This window comes from Balaenoptera ricei, chromosome 19 (genome assembly GCF_028023285.1).
Source record: "Balaenoptera ricei isolate mBalRic1 chromosome 19, mBalRic1.hap2, whole genome shotgun sequence".
NCBI classification, from domain to species: domain Eukaryota; kingdom Metazoa; phylum Chordata; class Mammalia; order Artiodactyla; family Balaenopteridae; genus Balaenoptera; species Balaenoptera ricei.
The window spans coordinates 32,129,546-32,147,944 of record NC_082657.1 but is presented as its reverse complement, the minus strand read 5'-3'; the positions used below and the strand labels follow the sequence as shown (position 1 = coordinate 32,147,944).

General features: G+C 43.3%; 1 pseudogene; it reads right to left on the bottom strand.

Annotated features, from left to right (window-relative positions):
* Nucleotides 1-395: 395 nt before the first annotated feature.
* LOC132352951 (cerebral cavernous malformations 2 protein-like) lies at nt 396-12,086 on the bottom strand (annotated as a pseudogene).
* Nucleotides 12,087-18,399: the final 6,313 nt, after the last annotated feature.

Below are 18,399 nucleotides of genomic sequence, written 5' to 3'. Positions count from 1 at the left end.
CTGTCCGCATAGAGCTGCCCCGCATGGACGGCGAACGCGTGGACTGAGGTCCTTTGCGGTACTGGCGCCCCACGGTGGCCGACTGCTGGATCTCCTGCGAGGAGGGCTGGGTGCGCGGGGTCAGCCTGGAGGCCGCCAGCAGCTCGGGGTCCCTGGTCTCGGAGCGCCCTCACTGGTGGTCTGGGCTCCCCGCGACATCTGCACGCAGCAGGCCAGGCCAGGTGCCCCCAGCGCGCGCGCACGCGGGGAGTAAGGTGCCCGCGTCGGGCTCCCGGGATCCCTTAAGGTACTTTCCTGGAAGAGCCAGTCACTTCTCATGAAGGTACAGGTGGTGGAGGGTGTCGAGGCCCCCTTTCCAATATTGCTCTGCCCGGAGAACCCAGGGTGGACTCCGCCTAGAGAATCTGGGAAACTCCAGCCGAGCGCGGAACCGGGATCACCAGGCAGCTGCCTCTGCAGGCCCCACTCGACTCTCGGACACAGAGCCTGCCTCGAGGCCTCTAGAACTTTCCACAGAGAGACTTGGGCTGGAGAAATGCCGAGGTCCTGGGCTCTTCAGGCCCACCAGGTGCAAGGGGTCATCCTGGAGGTGGGAGACGGAGGCAGGGTCACGGATGGGACCTGAGATGGGGTCCTTGCCAGGCCAGCCTGACATTGTAGGCGGACAGGTTGGGCACAGCCTTGTGCTGCGGGGGTCACGTGTCGGGGAGCTGGTGGACGCTTTGCACCGTCAGTGAAGTGCAGGATTTCCTTCCTACTGAAGGCAATCGGGGATCCACGTATGCATGCTATTTTAACTGACCTCAGCGCTTCCCTTCCTTTTTTTCCTACTTGCTCAGCAATCCGTGGGCGGTGCGCTCAGGCCGGGACAGCATCACAGTGTGCAGACGATGTCTCTCTGTCGCCTTCTCCTAGGCTTCCTTTCCTTTTTAAAAATTTTATATTGGAGTAGAGTTGATTTACAATGTTGTGTTAGTTTCAGGTGTACAGCAAAGTGATTCAGTTATACATAGATTACTGGTTTATTATAAAAGGATATAACTCAGGAACAGCCAGATGGAAGAGATACATGAGGCAAGGTATGGGGAAAGGGGGCGGAGCTCCCATGCCCTCTCCGGGAGTGCCACTGTCCTTGAATCTCCACCCATTCATCCACCTGGAAGCTCTCTAAACCTAGTCTTTTTGGGTTTCATGGAGGTTCCATTCTATAGGCACGGTTGATTAAATCATTGACCATTGGTGTTTGACCTCAAACTCCAGCCCCTCTCCCCTCCCCAGAAGTCGGAGGTGGGACTGAAAATTCCAACCCTCTAATCACAAAGTTGGTTCTCCTGGCAACCAGCCCCCATCCTTAGGTATGGTCCAACAGTCACCTCATTAACATAACAAGAGACACCTTTATTGCTCTTAGCATCAGAAATTCCAAGGGTTTTAGGAGCTCTGTGACAGAAATGGGAATGAAAACCAAATATACATTTGACTCTCGAAGTACTCAGGGCTTATGGGTGCCAATCCCTGTGGAGTCAAAAATCTGAGAGTATAGCTCTCTCTGCCTCAGAAACAAAGGAATTGATAAATGACTTACTCAAGGACAGGAAACTGAAACAGTTTGGATAGAATCAGGACTCAATTTTGATTCCACCTATTTTGACTTCTAATTGAACACAAACTCTTCCCCACATTTAGTTAAAGATATGTAAAATGAAAATACAGGCATTATATTTATTGGGGAAAAAAGTCACGTATAATTAGACCCACGCTGTTCAAACCAATGTCGTTCAAGGGTCAACCGTGTATTTCTTTTTACAAATCACAATATCACACCGATCGACTTTGTCCATAGGCTGGGTCAAAAAGTATAAACACAACTGTCAGTGTCCCATTCCTGTGACAGAAAGAAATTCTTTAAAAAAAGAAGTATTGCTCAGACACTGGGCAGATCACTCCCTCCCACCTCATCTCTGAAAAGTATATACGGTCTATCCCTTTCCAAGTGCCAGTACTGCAGGAGAATCACAAATGGCCAGGTTAGGGAAAGCTCGTGTATAGGGAGAAACAAGAAAAAAGAGCATTACTAATTTGAGATGCCATCCTTCAGAATAACAGTGATGTGAACCTAATCTTTGTGAACTCAAGCTTTGGCCATATCAAGGTTGTGTTTCTGGATGTTCCTACAGGGCATACAATAACTTCATTTTCCACCAGGTACATCATTCTGCCTTACAGATGTGTATATGACGCTCCCAAACAAGGCAGGGTCATGAAGGCCCTAGGAAGTCCAAACTCTTTGGTATCAAACACAAGGCCTTTTAGACTCTCAAGGCCTTTGCTCCTTCTCCGGTCTCAACTATGATCACCTCTGATCTTGCAATTTATGTTGCAGACATTTAGAACTGCATGTAATTCCTGAAACAATGCATACTGTTTGTGACTCCATGCCTCTGGACGTCCTATTCCCTCTTTCTGGAACCTCTTTCTCGTCACCTGTCCATATCACAAACTCCTAATCACCTGTTAAAGCTGACTCAAATATATCCCCCTCCAGGAAGTTCTCCTTGAGACTTACACACACACACACAGACACACACACACACACACACACACCACTGAATGGGATGACAAAGTGGCCGAACCCAACACAAAGTGGCACTCTGAGGCTGGGGGCCTCCATGCAAAGCGCCACCTCTAACCCTTCACTTTTTCTTCATTCATGAATTAGTCACATATACTAGATGTGACCCTAAACTCCTTAGGACCGCTTTGTTTTATTTATCTTCATGTGTATTCCCCTGTAAACACATCTTTGGACAGGAAAGTAGTGTAGCTTGGAGATTAAGCACAAAAACTCTCGACAGATGGTCAGATGGACCCATCTTTGTTCAAATTGTAGCTTTTCCAACTCTTAGCTGTAACCCTGTGCAAGGTATCTCAATCTCTAAGTCTGTGTTCACACCTATAAAATAGGAATAATCTTAAGACTTACCTGTAAGGGTTATAATGTGGTGATTTAATGAGATAATATGTGTAATATAGAAAGCCTTCAACAAATGTTAGATATTATTATAAAAAATCTTCTGAACAGAATTTCTCTGTGGTTTGATGACTTGGAAGGGACTCTATCTCAACAACAACAACAAATCTTGTGTACCTTGGGGATCCTTCCTAAAAACAATGATAAACCATTGTCCATTAGATGGGCTAAAGTGCTGGTTACCAGAAGGTTCTGGTCAATAAATTCAGTTTCATCTCCTGAATGCTTTTTAGCTTTGATTCATTTTCCTTTTTCCTAGATGGGTAAGAATTGGAAATACAGGCTGAGCTTTGATTTTGCACCTAGGGATTCTCTTCAACAGCCACGAGACTACTGGGATGAAATGTCCTTCCAGAGCTCTCTCATCCTTCTCCCTGCTTACCAGCCAAGCCTGTGTTCAATTCATCCCAGAAGAGTGTCCAACTTGAAACAACAGAGGAGTTTCTGTAAAGTTCTAGAACTCAGAGCTTCTCAACCAGAACTCCAGGGGGAATAACCTCTTATTCTGAAAGAGAAAACAGAGATTGGGGGAAAAGAGCAAAGGAAAAGAAAAAAAAATCTCTCTCTCTCTCTCTTATACATACAAACCCTGCTCTGTATGTGAGCTATAGGATTTTTGAATTTATAAGAAAATGCAGCTTTTTGTTAGGTCTGCTGGTGACAGCTCTACTTTCTGGATCTCACTGGAGGGTGATCCGTCTTGAAGCGTGCCCACATCCTCAAAGGCACTAAGACCAAAGGCTTGGAGCATCTCTGCACGCTTACCCACCTTGTCATGCTTTCTCCAGGCCACTCCTATACTGGCTCATTGTTTCGTCCATTCTTTCATCTCTTTTTCTCTCTGTATTTCTCCCCTCTCCCCTCTCCTGTCTTTTCCTCCTCCTACTTCTCTCTCCACCCCCATCATTGGAGGAGCCTATTCATGCCTGGTCATAATTCTGTTCTCAACACTGAGATGGGACCCATTTCCACCTACACAAAATCAGCCCCAGGACTGTGTTCATCACGCTTGAGCACAGCTTTTGTGGGCAGGCACATGCCCGGAGGGATTCTAGCCCTGAAACACTGCCCGGCAGCCTCTTGCCTCGCGCTCCATCCAGAAAAGCCTGCACTTCCAGAGCTGCTGCTTTTGGGTCCCAGCCAAGCTCCTCTTTGAGCTCTTTATTTTGAAACCATTTCTTGTTGGATTCTGCAACAATCAGTCTCAAAATTTAAAAACAAAACAAAACAAAACATAAAATGAAATGGCCTGATCGCCACACACTGATCAACTGGCCCGGGAACACGATAGATCTCTGGCATGATGCAAATAACTATTTTAAATCTGCTGCCACTTTTCTAAATATTAGCATTAGGATTAAAAAGAAATGTCTCCTACCCCAAATAAAAGAACATGAGGTTTAGGGCTGAAGGGAGTTGATTCTGATATTGGTTACGATGTTTTTAAAAAAATATTTCAATCTGGAGAAAATGAGATAGGGGATAACTGGGTAGAGGAGAGAGTTGGGTTTGTTTCTTTTTTTTCTTTTCTTTCTTTCTTTCTTTTTTTTGAGAGGGGGTTGGGTCTGAAGCCGTGCATGTCAGAGAATTTACCCAGGAGGATGGCAAACCTGCGGCAGAGTCAATTTAGTTACAAGATCAAAATCTCTTGACTCACAGGAGACAGTGTTAAAATGTTGGGAACAGCTACAGATCTTTTAAAATCATGCTTCTGCAGCAAAATCAGATTCTGAATTGCTTTACAGGCTCTTCATTTATAAAGCCCCTTTCAAGCTGGCAGTTTTGGGCCCAAGCAGTCAGGATGTTTAGGAAGCTGTGAAACCAAGGCATTGACTTCATGCAACCCGCCTCCCCCCACCTCCGCCCCAAATCCCAGCCCCGACCCAGGTCAAGTCCAGTTGCTAGAAGGATAAGAAGAAAAAGCAAAGTCCCAGACGAGGGCTGATTTCCAGGTGTCTGTGGAATGATGGATTGCAGGACTAGGAAGCCACTCCCTGATGCTCACTTGCTAATATGAATAACAAACGCGTTAACATCAGCTACTGGGCACGCACTATATGCCACGCATTGTGCCACATATTTACGGACAGGGCTCAGCAAACTATGGCCCATGGACCGTGTCCATTCCATTGCTCCTTTTTGTATAGCCTCTGAGCTCAGAATGGTTTTGACAGTTTTTAAATGGTTAAAAACAATCAAAAGAAGAATATTTCATGACTCATGGAAAATTTCATGAAAATCAAATGACGATGTCCATAAGTAAAGTTTTATTGGCACGTAGGTGTGTCCATCCATTGACATATTATCTACGGCTGCTTTGGGGCTACAAAGGCTGAGTTAAGTGGTTGTAGCAGAAATTGTATGATCCACAAAGCCTAAAACATTGACTCTCTGGCCCTTTACAGAACAAGTTTGCCTACCCTCATTGGTATACGACATCTCTTTCCTACAACAGCCTTTCCACAGTAGGGACGAGGATAGTTGTTGCCAATGGAGAGGGACTGGGGTGGGGGGAGGGAAGTCATTGTCCCCAGGCACTTGGCATGATTTCCTTCTTTAAAAGTCACTTTTGATGAAATTTCTTTTAAAAAGAGGCATTTCTTAGGTGTCCGGGAATAGTAGAGAGTAACAGGCAGAGTCACTGACTCAGAAGAGTTTCAGTCTAAGGTGGGAGCCTGTTATATGTAGTTGGTATAATTCTTTTAAGTTATAAAACACTGTTCTTTCATTTATTTATTTAACACCCATGTCTACAGCATTCAGTATGTGGCAGGTCCTCTTCTAAGTGTTTGACACATATGAATTCATTTAATTCTCTCAGCCACCCTATGAAGTAAATACTATTACTACCCCCATTTTACAGATGGGGAAACTGAGGCACACACTCAGGTTTAGTAACTAACTCCCAGTCATGCAACTAGTCAGGGGCAGAGACAGGTTTTGAACTTGGTTGAACTTGGTTGGAATGCCCTCGGCACCAAAGTACCATGCTGTTTTTGCTTTTCCAACAGGTCATTTGATCTTTAGAGCAATCCTGTGGGAACTGAAATGTGCCTGCTATTCCCACCTAACGGATATGGAAACTGAGAACCTAAGAAGTAAAATGATCCAAGGATGAACACTTATTTCGTTGCAAAGGCACTCATGCTCTGCCATCCCCTGCCTAACTTCACTCCACGCCACCCTCTTCTTGCCTTTTGCCTGTACGTCACCCTCATTTTCTTTCAGGTTTACTTCAAAGTTCTTGCCTATGAGGTTCCCATGAAGAACTACACTCTTCATGTACCTGGCTCCTTTACATCTCTCAGATGAGGTGACCTTAACAAAAAATAGGTCCTGCCCTCTCACAAAGACATCTCCAAATAGCAGTATTTATTTCTTCTTCAAGCAAAAGTGTGTGCAGACATTAAAGGCTGGTAGGCACCTCCATAATCATGAAGGACCAGGCTCCTTCTTCAACATGGCTGCTGTCTTAGAGTCCAAAAACATTGCTCTAGCTCCTGCCATCACATTTGACTTCCAGTCAGCCAGAAGGAGGAAGAGAAAGTAGAACAACTTGCTTCTTTTGCTCACCTTGTGTTGGCCAGGATTTGGTCAGATGGCCACAGCTAGCTGCAAGGGAGTTTAGGACAACTAATCCTTTTTCTAGAAGGCTTTATGCCCAGCTAAAAAGTAGAGAGTTCTGGTGATGAGTGAGAAGGGGGGAATGGGCGTGAAAAGACTACTGCCATAGAACCTTGTACTTTTCCTTCTCCAACTTGTAGTTAGATCTTTATTTGTTAGTATTTTTGAATGTCTTTTTCCTCTCACTAGGCTAAAACTAAGACCTTCTGACCTGTTTCTGCTGTGTCCCCAGCACTGAGCAGAGAGCCTGGCCTGTTGTTGCTAGCTGCTCAGTATTTTTTGAATGGATGACAAGCAGAGTCAGGCGTGGAACTCAGGACGCCAAGCTCTCAGCCACTTTCCCCAGCTCTAAGCCAAGGTGTAGGTAAAGGTCACCTTATCTTTGTTAAGCTACAAGATAAGAGAATTCCAGGCAGAGAGTATACAGGTGGTTGATCTATTCCTGACTCTCTGGGCAAAGTTATATTGTCTGATGAGTGATTGCCCACTTGATGAGAAAGACACCCAGTGAGAATGTGATATGATGAACACATGCACAGGTCAACAGCAAAGGCTTAGCTCAGTAGCAAGAGGGCTGGTCTCCTGTGTGCAGCCCACTGCCCGAGTCACGCTTAGCGGTGTCATTTCATGAGCCCCAGACAACAGGGATGTAACCATGGGTCCATTATTTGAGCACAATTAACACCAACCCTCATACTCTTGAGTGAGATCTCTGCTAGCCAAGATCATTTTTATAGCTTTCTCATAGAGAAATATCTTCTGTAATCATTTAGATTTTTCATTTTGCAGAGTGCTAAGTAGAGACGTCATTTCTCAACTGCCTACTATGTGCCTGGAACACCCAGTCTCTGGAACGTACGCCGCCAATCAAAGCACTCAACTGCTATGAGAGATTGTCAGTATAACCAGTGGAAGAAACAATGTCCTGTGTTCACCAAACCATTTCTTTTTCCTCTTGAGCTCACAGGAAGGTTACATTTCTTATCTTCTCTTTGATGGGAGGGTGGGTGGCAGGGAAGGGTACGTAATCAGATCTGGTGAGTGGAACGTGGGCAGAAACAACATATGCTATCTCCAGACCAGGCTCCTTCTTCTTCTCTATCTTCCCCTTCCGTGATGTGGTGGTCATGTGTGAAGATGGTCAAGCTACAATATGGAAGAAGCCTATGCCCCTTAATCCCTGAGTCTCTGTGTGTGACGTCCCAGGAGCACCTCTTCAGATTCCCCTGTACGTTATTCAAGTCATGCTCTGATTACCAGCTCGCCAAAGGTTCAAGCCTGCAAGTCTTACTTACACCAAAGCTTCATTGTTGATGGTGAATATATAGATAATTCAAAAGTGTGGAGGTGTGAAGGCTCCATTGGGGAAAATTTTTTGTTTGTTTATTTGTTTTTCCAGTTTTATTGAGAAATAAGTGTCTACGTCATTGTATAAGTTTGAGACATACAGTGTGATGATTTGACTTACATGTACTACTGTAGAATGATTATCACAATAGGTCCAGCTAACATCCATCATTTCATACAGATACAATATAAAGAAAAGAAAAGAAAAAAAACTAAAGAATTTTTCTCCTTGTAATGAGAACTCTTAAGATTTACCCTCTTAACAACTTTTCTATATATTACACAGCAGCGTTAACTACAGTCATCATGTTGTACATTACATCCCTAGTACTTATTTATCTTATAACTGAATATTTGTACCTTTTGACCACCTTCTGCAAATTTCCCCTCCCCCACCCCTTCACCTCTGGTAGCCAAATGTCTGATCTCTTTTTCTATGAGTTTGTTTTTTTTTTGTTTGTGGTTTTTAGATTCCACATGCAAGTGAGATCCTACAATATTTGTCTTTCTCTCTCTGACTTATTTCACTTAGCATAATGCCTTCAATGCCCACCTATGTTGTTGCAAATGAGAGGATTATCTCATTTTTTATAGCTGAATAATATTCCATTGTGTTTGTGTGTGTGTATATATATATATATATATATATATATATATATATATATATAGCCAGCTTCTTTATCCACTTATCCTTTGATGGACACTTGGGTTGTTTCTACTTCTTGGCTGTGGTAAATAATGCTGCTATGAACATGGCAGTACAGGTATCTTTTCGAGTTGGTGTTTTCATTTCCTTTGGATATATTCCCAGAAGTGGAATTGCTGGATTATATGATAGTTATACTTCTTTTTTGGGGGGCTCCTCCATACTGTTTTCCTTAGTGACTGTACCAATTTACAATCCCACCAACAGTGCACAAGGGTTTCCTTTTTCCCATATCCACACCAGCATTTGTTATCTCTTATCTTTTGAGGAGGACCATTCTAACAGGTGTGAGGTGATATCTCATTGTGGTTTGAGCATCTTTTCATGTACCTGTTGTCCTTTCATACATCTTCTTTGCAAAATGTCTGTTTAGGTTCTCGGAGTAAACTTTTGATCCATGGGGGTGGGAGCCAGTGGATAAATGCTTCACCCTTTTTCTATCAGATACATAGTCATGAGGCCCATTTCGCGCACTTTCTCAGAGTCTGTGGCATCACACACCCCATCATTCTCAGGGGCCAACAACTTGGTGAGGCATCCTTGTATTCACTCTTCCTTTTAACCTGCTTCACACTCCTTGTTCTCACTCCTGCTGCCTCGTATCATGCTCCCCAATAAAGTGCCGGCACATAAATCCTTTCCCCAGGCTCTGCTTTCTGTGGGACCCCATTTAAGACACCCAGCTGCATAGAGAGCTTTCTGGGAGAGCCACTCAACCAGGAACATCAATGTCGAATTTTGTGTGAACAAGAAATAAATTGTGATTGTAGTAAGCTATTGAAACTGGGTTTGTTTATGACAGCAGCTAATGCTAATTGCCCTCACTAACATATTACTCTCTTTTTACAGATCTGAGGACTGAGTTCAAGGACGTGAAATAACTTTCTGTTAGTCGCACAGTTTGTGTTAGGTTCAACCAAGATTCACATAACTTGCACTGACACGCTTCTGTAGAAGTTTTGCTTAGCACTGAACGTGTTTAATTTGCTCTGCAGAGTTCTGTTTAATTCCTATATGTGTGGTGGTGATTTAAGCACTTGAAGCTAGCCAAGAGTGGTGTTTCCTGAATTTCTCTTGGTCAAGTGCCATTGAGGTCTTTGGGTGCCAGACTGTTCCTCCAGAAATCTCCAAATGAAGCTTTTCCCCGAAGATGCTCCCCACTATGTAAAAGGTTTTAACAATGAAAGGGAAGAGCAACTTGAAAAAACCCGACTCTGGGCTCTGAACAGTTTTTTGGTTAAAGAATTAAACCATAAGATCCAGTAATCCCACTTTGGGGAAAACCATAATTTGAAAAGATTCATGCACCCCAATGTTCATTGCAGCACTATTTACAATAGCCAAGACATGGAAGCAACCTAAATGTCCCTTGACAGAGGAATGGATAAAGAAGATGTGGTACATATATACAATGAAATATTGCTCAGCCATTAAAAAGAATGAAATAATGCCATTTGCAGCAACATGGATGGACCTAGAGATTGTCATACTGAGTGAAGTCAGACAGAGAAAGAGAAATATCGTATGATATCCGTTATATGCAGAATCTAAAAAGAAATTATACAAATGATCTTCTTTACAAAACAGAAACAGACTCACAGACTTAGAGAACGAACTTGTGGTTACCGGGGGGGAAGCATGGCAGGAAGGGATTGTTAGGGAGTTTGGGATCAACATGTACACACTGTTATATTTAAAATGGATAACCAACAAGGACCTACTGTATAGTACAGGGAACTCTGCTCAATGTTATGTGGCAGCCTGGATGGGAGGAGAGTTTGGGGGAGAATGGATACATGTGTAGGTATGGCCGAGTCCCTTTGCTGTGCACCTGAAGCTATCACAACATTGTTAATCGGCTATACTCCAATATAAAATAAAGAGTTTAAAAAAAAAAGAAGTACCAAATTTCACTTAACTAATTACCCATAGGTAGGCATTCTAGATTGTTTCAATTTTATTTGTTGTTATAAAAATTACTGCAATGAACATTCTTGAATATATATCTTTACATACTCATGCTGTTATTTCTGTGAAATAGAAGCCTAGAAATAGAATTATTAGGTCACATCTAACATTTTAAGATACTGTTAATTTACCATCCAAAATATTGTACCAATATTTAGGTAGAGTCTGGATCTGCTCTATTCTCTTTACCCTCTCCTGCACTTAATGTTATCAAGGTCGCTTTTCTTCCCCGTTTTATAAAGTGAAAATAATATCTCATTGTTGCTTTTACGCATTTCTTTAGCATGTGGCAAGGCTGAGCGTCATTTCACATGTTTGCTGGCTGAATGTGTTTCTTCTGTGAATGGCTGCTCATATCATGTATCACTTGTCTATTGTGTTTTTTGGTTGTTGCTATTTCTTCTCATTAATGACTATTGAACCCCTACTGTTGTGAACCTGTCAGATAGATTGCCCTCGTGGAGTTTCCAGTCCAGCAGGGAAGAGAGACCTTGAACAATGGTAAAAAGAAGCAAATGCAGCCTATGAAAGTGTTGTATCCACTTCTGTGGGAGCACCTAACAGTCTTGGGTGGGATGAGCAGGGAAGGCTTCCAGGTCGATGAGCTATTGAATAGTAGGAGGAATTGGCCGCGTGAAGGCAGACAAGGGGACTAAATTCGAGGATAGGGAAGAGGCAAGCATGAAGGCAATTAGGAGCCTCTGGTTTGGCTTTATTACTTACTTACATATCTATAGAAATATAACCGCTTGTATCCACAGACTGATGAGACCAGGTGATATTGATTGTAATGTAATCGGTCCTTTGTATTATTAATAACAGTAATAATAATAATAGCTAACATTATTGATCACTTAGTATGCTCCAGATAATTCTTTGAGTACCTCATATGTATTATCTCATTTAGTTCTACACTAGATACTATTTTATTATTCCCATTTACTGATGAGGAAACTGAGGCACAGCCAGGAAGTAGTGAAGACTGTTGTTTGCACTTGTGTAGTAAGTACTCCCTGTGTCAGGAAATTTCTATTTCTGTTGTGTTCCCCTTAGTATCCACTTTAAGAACAGGGGGTTCATTACGCTTCCATCACATTATTGCCGTGTGATGTTGGGACCAGTACTCTGAGCATTAGATTCTTCTTCTGTAAAACAAACATAATGATGATAATGATACTTAACATTGCTAGATCACTTTGGTAGGCAGGATTATGTTTCAGTTAAAAAAAGTTAACCTTATAATCACAAAGTGTTATTTCTCACTCATGCTCCATCACGAGTTGTCTGGGAGCTCCGCTCCACATCTCCTTTCTCCAGGACTTCAGCTCTCAGGGGCTCCATCATGGCGTGGGCTTCCACTGTCCCTGTAGCAGGGGATGGGGCACCATAGTGTCCTGCACGAGCAGCCATGTGCTTCCATTCGGCAGTGATGCATATTCTTCCACTTCCATTTCATTGGCCGAAGGTAGACATGTGGGCACACCTGAGGTCCAGCATAGGAAAAGGCAGTCCTTCCAGGTGTGTGGAGGAAGAGGAACGAGACCATTGGTGAACTACCATCATCCACGTGCCAACTCGGTTCTGCATTTTACTGTAACAACTCTGCGTAGTAATGATGATTGCTGTGCCCATTTTAAAGATGAGGAAATTGAGGCCCAGAAAGGTTGAGGAACCTGCCCAAGGTCACTCGGGTAGTAAGTGGGAAAGCCAAGTTGCAACCCCATCAGTCAGTGCCCAGATCCCATACTCTTAAGCCACCCTCCACGTTTACCTTACAGGGTTATTGTGAGAACAATAGATAGGAAGAGATTTGAAAAACGTAAAGTACCATAAGGAGATCTGCACTTTTGTTGGTGTTGCTACTGCTTCTTCCTCAATGTGCAGGTCTCAGGAAGTCCTTAGGTGAGGAAGTTGATTTGACTCAGCCCCCTCCAGTGGCCTCCTCCCTCTCCACTACCCAGCCATAAAGACATAGATTTTTCAGGAGTTGTTGCTGTCTTTATCATGAATGAGTCCCACATGAACAACCCTGCACACAATCTTTTTCCAGTCCGGGTCCCATTAACCTAAAAATCTGAGGCAAGTACGGTGATTAGAATGAATAAACATCAGTCACCAAAGGGCCAGCTCTGTGAATAAGTCAGGTAGCACAACGTAAAGTGGGATAACACATCGTAAATTAATGTGGTTAAAATGAATACTTGATAGTGATCCCAAGGAAGGCTATTTACCATCAGCACTTGACGCGACAGGAGCAGTGTGGAAGCCAAAGCAATTTGCATCGCATGGAAACACTCAGGTTTGCCACTGCTGACAAATTATCAAACACTTTGGCTGTCCTCCATGCGCAGTGCTGTTTAATGTTTACCTAAAGAGCAGTGGGGCAGGGATGTGCTCTGTGTGCCTTGTAAATGGGGAATGATAGAGGTCAGTGGTGATGCACGAAGCAAAGCAAAGGAAATCTATTTTAGTAGCCATTCCCCTCCCTGGACTAACACACCTGGCTTTTATCCTCTCTGGAATTTGATGGGACCATTCCATCCCGGAACTGGGTGAAAAGAGACACGGTCAAGACATCAGCACTCACCTGCACTCTCTATCCCAGCCTCCCTGTCCTGGTCTGTTTACTCCAATGAGCAGCCTCCATTTTTTTGGTGCTAAGATTTCTTTATGCCTAATCAGACAGCTAAGGAATGGTACTTTCCATTGGTGCAAGTCTTGGGTAAAAATTACATGTCTCTTTTTAAAAATATCCAGCCCAGAGCCCCAGGGTCCTCACCTCACCTTGAATGCCTTGGGTGCCACATAGAGAATGACACATAACATCATTGCCCTTCTCTCCTTCATCAAAAGCTAACATTCCCCTGTACCTATTCTTAATGTTCTAACGATGTGTACATAGCTTATCTATATTATAGGCACTTTTATCTTAGGAGAATTCAACTAGAAAGCAGGCAACCAAAAGGAGGAGGAAAAGAAAAGATGTAAAGAATGCTGAAGACTTCAGAGGAGGTTGAGAAGGGGAAGGAGAGTCTGATGGTCTCAGTACCTGCTGGCCTCTCAATAACATGAATGGCTCTCTACACCGAACGCAAGGGTTAGGTTTACAGATATGCAGTTTTCACGGAACATGGCCCTTGACTTCTTCTTAAGGGGGTGTGAGGATAGTAACTTGCTTTTCATCGTCAAAGGTAGAACCTATACCCACTGTAATGGGGGAATACAATAATAAGTTAATAGCATTGAAGCTCATTCTTTAAACTGAACTTTCAGTAGATTTTGCACCTTTGGGGAGTTGTACCAGGAAGGACAGAGGATTGCTCTGCCTGGGGCCCCTTCTCTCTCATGCCACCAAGGAAAAAAATGTCTTGTAGTCTAGAATAGGGCAGACCGTTGCTTAATTTTCATTTGGTTGAGACCAGGATTTCTCAAACTTGAGTGATATGTAGACTCTTTTTAGAGGAAAGTAATCTTCATAGATCCCAATGAGAACATAAAGTATTTTTATTAAATGTTAATATACATGAATGTAAAATCAAATACAATCTCCTTGTGCTTGTTGTTTTAGTCAAGTATGAAGCCAAAACAAATTAGATATTAAATATAAACATCATTGCAGATCCAAATTAAAACTGTTCAATAAATAGGATGGAACATGTTGTTTGGCTGAAATGGATTCCTGTCTTTGAACGTGTTTGTCATACTTTGGGCTTTTGTGCAGTCTCTCCTGGAGTAGGAGACCTAAGCTACCAACAATACTATCTGTCTTCTCTTTCTCATCTCTTGGCATGAATTTACCGTCTCATATGAAAATTTATGCACTGAGTTCTCCTGTATTCTTTTCTACAGAGAGAAAAGGTAGTAAGTAGTACTTGGAGCCTGCATGATGGTCAGTAAAAAATGCAAAGGTCTTTTCTGAAATAGTGTGGTTGAACTCCATTAGAAGATGGACATCCAAATGATCCACAGTCTGTTCCTATCGATTACTTTTCGCTTCTCATTGAAATTGCATGTGACAATGAAAATTTTTTTTGCAGAGAATAATGTGTGTGGACCCTCAGGGGCTGTGGACTCTAGTGTGAGCACAGTATTCTAGATGAATTCACCTAATGACCTTTCCATTTCTCTGCTAGTCTTCTCCCTTTGCCCTGTGCACCAGCAGAGCATAGTCAGTTTAGCGGATCCAGTTGGACACTGGAGACCTGGTGTCTAGCTCTGGTTGTAGCCCTAGCTATCTCTGATTCTGGCCAAGTCTCCTCTGAGGTCTCTATCAGCCCAAAATAAGCCACCATCATCTCCTGCCCCAACTGAAAAGGCATCTCAACCAGACAATCTGCTTCCACTCTTGGGCCCCTTCCCCATTCATTCTTCACCCTGCAGCAGAGGGTGATCTTCTTAAATTGTAAATTAATCATGTCAATTCCTTGTTTAACACCCTTCCACTGGGGTTCCAATTTTACCTAAAATAAAACCCATGATGACCAACCAAGCTGTGTGTGACCCAGCTTCAACCTAACTCTCAAGCTCCATCCCCACCTCACTTCCTCTCCTTCCCCATGATCCAGGCCCCGAGTTTCACTTTTGTTCTTCAAACTGCCCCAACTCTTTTCTACATCAGGCTTTTGAATGGGCTTTTTCTCTACCTGGAACACTCTTGCTGCTGCTTCCACCAGTCAACTGGTGTTCTCTCTCTGTTTTCTTATTATCCTTTAGATCTCAGCTTAAATCCTTACTTTTTCAGGTAGACCATCTCTGATTACCCTACTTAGATTAAATTCCCCCTAAACATTGCTCTCTGTCTCCATCTTTTGTTAAACTTCATCACACCGCGATTTAGTTGTGTGATGTGGGTGGACTTTCCTCTTGGGGTCTGTCTTCCTCCCCTGGAAGGGCAGAATCACTGTCTGCCCTGTTTATCGTGCTGTCCCCCCACACCTAGGGCAGTGCTGGCATAGAGTAGATGCTAAATTGTTTAGTTAATATTTGGGAAGGAATGAAGTCTTTCCACTGGGCTCATTTTCTTGGTTTCATTTTCCTTAGCTGTAAAGTGGAGCTAACAACATCTGCTTTATTAGACATCCTTCACTTAACACAGAAAAGCTGCTTGTTAAGTACCAGGGACACACATTATCTTGAAAATGTTCAAGGGGTCTTGAGGAGGGTCAAGTGCTGGAGGCTTGGTGTCAAGGGCTGGGTAGAGGGTGTGTGACTTGGGACTGACTCACTCTGCCCCTCCAGAGCTCTGCCCTTTGGGCACCACCAGCCCAGCACCCCAGGGGCCTTCTCTTCCCCACTCCCGTTGGTCTGGCTGCCTTTGATTCAGAACAGAGTGTACTTTACGTGTGCTCACTGAATGACCATGGTCATGTACTTAGGAAACTCTGAGGTCTTTCTACCGTCTTCCCACTCTGCATCTTATTTAACATAGCTTCTTGTGTATCCTCTTCCCACTTTCATTCTGGAGATCCTGATAGAGTGAATGTAGCTTGGGTCATCAGTCCAGCCATTCAGTGAACACGGAATGAGCACCTGCTATCTTCTGAGCAGTGTTCTAGGTGTTTCTAAGCCATTGAGCACTTTGTTTCTGCTGCCTCTGAGACAACTCAGTTCTTGTTTTTTTAATCGAAGTATAGATGATTTACAACATTGTGTTAGTTTCAGGGGTACAGCAAAGTGATTGAATTTTTTGGCAGATTATATTGCATTATAGGTTGTTACACGATATTGGATATAATTCCCCCTGCTATACAGTAAATCCTAGTTTCTTCTCTATTTTATGTATAGTAGTTTTTATCTGTTAATCCCGTACCCCTAATTTCTTCCTCCATCCCCCTTCCTTGGTAACCATAAATCTGTTTTCTATGTGAGACAACGCAGTTCTGGCCCTAACATAGGCTTGGGGTATGGTGTGCTAGTTGTTTTTTTCTGAAACACATGTCCCTTACAGGACGCTGGGACATAGTGACCACATGGGGAGGTACAGGGAACGTTGGAGCAGGACTTAGGAGCCTCGCCTTCTTACCTCATTCTACATTAACCATATGACATTGGGTGGGTCTCTTTACCTCCCTGAATCAAGGACTTTCGCTCAAGTAAAACAGGGCTATCAATTCCTGCTCCACCTACTTTTTTGGGTTCTTTTCAGACTTGAATAAGGTAATAAGTAATTATAAGGGAGCTTAGATGAATATTATGAGCAAAATGAAAATATAATGAACTCAATGGCTGTACAATGCTAAGCAGAGGGAAAGATAAAGAAACTAATGTTGATTATGTATTTCCTGGGTGCCTGTGCTGAACACGGAACGTACAACGCCCGAACCCTCCCCCAAACCATTTTATGAAGAGGAAACTAGGACCAAGAATGTTTAGGTCACTGGTTCACGATTGTTCAGGCAGTAAGCAAAGAAGTCAGTTTTCACACCAGACCTGGGTGATTTTTAAGGCTAAGATTCTCATTTCTCCAGGGAGTTCAGAACAACCAAACACTGTGTGCCATTCTAGATTACATTCCAGAGTACGTTCTACAGTACCCTCCAGAGTACCATTCAGCCCCTAGTTAAATGTTTCCATGTGTTCATGGTCTGATTTCTTTGAGGTCTTGACCCTGAGGACAGGTAGGATGGACCCAAGGTCAGAACATCTCTCCACTGGTAACATTAGATATTCTGTCTTCCCTCAGTCCAACTGGAAGTACCCTTCTAGAAGTCCCAGATTTGCAGGCAATGGGGAAATGTCTTGAAAAATCAGTTTCAGGCAATCCAAGTTCCTCCAAGTCACTCTTGTGGGCTGTCAGCCTTCCAGTTCCGGGAATGCCTCCCTCTCTGCTGGAAACTCCATCACACTGACAACTGCTTTCTGAATTCTGAGAACGGCTCCCCATTCCACTGGTAATGGAATAACGGGGTGGTGGCTGCATCCAGAGATATGAAGCCTGTAGCAATTTGGTAGCAGCTAACACCCCAAATACCCCGAGCTTCATCTGTATTCATCCTCCCCTGGTGCCGTGGATGGCTCCCATGGACTTGAGTTTATCTCAGCCTCAAAGCTAATAGAGTTAAACCAGCTGGTCAATTTAAACAGGAGCAGAGCCAGTGAGATGTTACTGTATTCTGAGACGGTGCTAATAAACTTTAATAGATTTCAGCTAACAATTTGGTATAAATTAGACATTGCACTGCAGCTGAGGTAATAACTTTTGGCACTAAATAACAGAAAATCAAGCTCTGAGATGTGCTTCAAAAGCACCTTCATTGAGCCTCCGAGATGCGGGCAGATTTCACTATTGATTACCGCTGACTCTCCTCCAAGCTTTAAGAAAACAGCAAACTGCTCCAAAACGTACCCCCAAAGGAGCTCAGACTTTTTCTCCCGCTGGCTCAATAGCTCAGTTACATGAAGGACTTTGGAACCAAAATGGGGGACATGATGGCTGGGGGGCCTCTAACAGGTGACTCAGGAATGCTGTGGTTAGATGATTCTTTCAAGGGCACACAAACGCGTGTTCATACTTTTCTGGAATCTTCCAGAATGTTCATCGGCTGAATTCATTTCAATTCAATTCTGTTGAATACTAGAATTTGTAGTTAGCAAGCTCTGTAGTTAGCTTGGGTTAGGCACTAGAGTCAATTGGGTGTCTCGACATGGCATTAGGAGAATTTGTTCAGGTCCTGGCTATGGCACTAATTATCCATGGGACCTTGAGTGAGTCATTTAACCTCAG